Source organism: Triticum dicoccoides, chromosome 7A, assembly GCF_002162155.2.
Source record: "Triticum dicoccoides isolate Atlit2015 ecotype Zavitan chromosome 7A, WEW_v2.0, whole genome shotgun sequence".
Classification (NCBI taxonomy): Eukaryota; Viridiplantae; Streptophyta; class Magnoliopsida; order Poales; family Poaceae; genus Triticum; species Triticum dicoccoides.
Window position 1 is genome coordinate 48,577,658 of NC_041392.1, and position 3,389 is coordinate 48,581,046.

Consider the following 3,389-nt stretch of genomic DNA (forward strand, 5'->3'; position numbering starts at 1 on the left):
AAATTGCCTACATGTCTCGAATTTTCATCGGATTATGTTTGTGGCCCAAAATCTACCTATTTTGTTTGGACAGGCACAACTACTGTTAATCTTCTAGACTTTTTCAAAAGTCCCATATTTTCAAAAAATTCTCAAATATAATCTTTTTGCTAGTTCCTATTTTTCATCACATTTCATTTTTAATAGTTCATTGAAAAACTGTGTAATTTCTCTAAAATCTCTTAATTTTTTTCCAAATTTATATTTTGATTAGTTGACTTAAAAGAAAAACCCGTATGTCATGTATTTCTTTCCCTAATTTCTTATAGTTTTTCCTAAGTGGACCCGCGCGTGTTATAGACGATAGACATGCTGGGTGGCCATTCATGCTGAGAGCATCTACAACCTGGCTCTTCAAATGGCCACACATGTTCGGGCGGACAGCCTAGTCGGTGATTGTTCACAAAATTGTGACCCAGTCGGCCTTCCCAAACCGGTTCTATATATTCGGGCTGACCGACACCCTCCATATTGATCCATATTAGGGGTGGATATGAGGAGGCTTGGACGCGCCTGGGCACTTCCGTCACGTCAGACTGACATGCGGGATCCATGTAGACACCCGTCGTTGCCCAGCGGTCCGATGAGGCCGTCGCTCCTACGTGCTTGAACGGCCAAATCTGGCTATTTAAGCGAGACGCCGGCGCCCAACCCTAGCCAGAGCCCAATCCTCCCCCCCTCCGCACATCCTGTTGGGTAACGTAGTAATTTCAAAATTTTCCTACGCACACGCAAGATCATGGTGATGCATAGCAACGAGAGGGGAGAGTGTTGTCTACGTACCCTCGTAGACCATTCGCGGAAGTGTTATATCAACGCGGTTGATGTAGTCGTACGTCTTCACGTCTGATCGATCCAAGTACCGAAAGCACGGCACCTTCGAGTTCTGCACACGTTCGGCTCGGTGACGTCCTCGCCTTCTCGATCCAGCAAGAGGGGTGAAGTAGTAGATGAGTTCCGGCAGCACGACGGCGTGGTGACGGTGTTGGTGAAGAACAATCTCCGCAGGGATTCGCCTAAGCACTACGAAAACTATGACGGAGGATAAACTAGAGGGGACGAGGTTGCCGGCACACGGCTTGGTGTTTCTTGATGTGTCTTTGGTGCTAGCCCTACCCCTCTATTTATATGTTGAGCCCTCGGGTCGAAACTTGGAGTAAAAGCCTCCTCAAAGTCGGTTTCACCCGAAAGGCAAGAGTCCTTCCCGGACTCCAGGGCTAGACGCCAGGGTTCCCGGCGTCTACCCCCTAGACGCCAGGGTTCCTGGCGTCTAGCCTCTGGTCTCTGCAAAACTTCCTTTTGTACTTTCCAAAAGCCTCGTGGGCTTTCCCCTTTGGCACAGATAAAGTGTTCTCGTGCCTAAACATTTCGGGAAACATCCGGAACCCCTTCCGGTGAATTCCGGAACCCTTCCGGAGATCAAACACTACTATCCCATATATCAAACTTTATCTCCGGACCATTCCGGAGTTCCTCGTCAAGTCCGTGATCTCATCCCGGACTCCGAACAACATTCGGTCATCAACATACATAACTCATATAGTACTATATCGTCAACGAACGTTAAGCGTGCGGACCCTACGGGTTCGAGAACTATGTAGACATGACCGAGACACCTCTCTGGTCAATAACCAATAGCGGGACCTAGATGCCCATATTGGCTCCTACATATTCTACGAATATCTTTATCGGTCAGACCGCATAACAACATACGTTGTTCCCTTTGTCATCGGTATGTTACTTGCCCGAGATTCGATCGTCGGTATCTCAATACCTAGTTCAATCTCGTTACCGGCAAGTCTCTTTACTCGTTCCGTAATACATCATACCGCAACTAACTCATTAGTTGCAATGCTTGCAAGGCTTATAGTGATGTGCATTACCGAGTGGGCCCAGAGATACCTCTCCGACAATCGGAGTGACAAATCCTAATCTCGAAATACGCCAACCCAACAAGTACCTTTGGAGACACCTGTAGAGCACCTTTATAATCACCCAATTACGTTGTGACGTTTGGTGGCACACAAAGTGTTCCTCCGGTAAACGGGAATTTCATAATCTCATAGTCATAGGAACATGTATAAGGCATGAAGAAAGCAATAGCAACAAACTAAACGATCAAGTGCTAAGCTAACGGAATGGGTCAAGTCAATCACATCATTCCCCTAATGATGTGATCCCGTTAATCAAATGACAACTCATGTATATGGTTAGGAAACTTAACCATCTTTGATCAACGAGCTAGTCAAGTAGAGGCATACTAGTGACACTCTGTTTGTCTATGTATTCACACATGTATTATGTTTCCGGTTAATACAATTTTAGCATGAATAATAAACATTTATCATGAAATAAGGAAATAAATAATAACTTTATTATTGCCTCTAGGGCATATTTCCTTCAGTCTCCCACTTGCACTAGAGTCAATAATCTAGATTACACAGTAATGATTCTAACACCCATGGAGCCTTGGTGCTGATCATGTTTTGCTCGTGGAAGAGGTTTAGTCAACGGGTCTGCAACATTCAGATCCATATGTATCTTGCAAATTTCTATGTCTCCCAACTGGACTAAATTCCGGATGGAATTGAAGCGTCTCTTGATGTTCTTGGTTCTCTTGTGAAATATGGATTCCTTTGCCAAGGCAATTGCACCAGTATTGTCACAAAAGATTTTCATTGGACCCGATGCACTAGGTATGACACCTAGATCGGATATGAACTCCTTCATCCAGACTCCTTCATTTGTTGCTTCCGAAGCAGCTATGTACTCCGCTGTGACGCCCGGATAATCAAGCTACAGTAACCTCTCCTAATGACACCACGTCACCTCCGTTACTGTCACTAATCTCGCGTTAGTTCGAAAACGATTCAAATTCAAATTTGAGATTTAGGCGAACAACAAAAGTTTTCAAACATTAAAAACTAAAATGTCCAAAATGTGTCAAATAAATCATGGGTAATACTGGTGGAGAAACCACAAATTTTATAAAATGTTTAAAGGCTCTAAACTAATTAAAATAGCAACTATGACAATTAATTAAATGCCTTTTTAAAAATAATAATAATGCAAACTGTTTTAATTAGGTGTCAAACTCTTGGGGCAGTAGAATAAATTATAACATTAAATTAGGAGTTGTATTTATATTTTATAAAACAGAAATTAAAAGAAAATAGATAAAGAAAAGAAAACAAAAAACAAAGCTGAAAAAAAAGAGAGAAGGCAACCCCCCCGCCCACTGGGCTTCGGCCCAGCAGGCCACAACCCCCCACTGGGCCAACCCACCAGGCCCAGCCGGCCACTCCCCCACTACTCCTTATCTCCTCACCCACCGAAACCCTAGCCGCCCC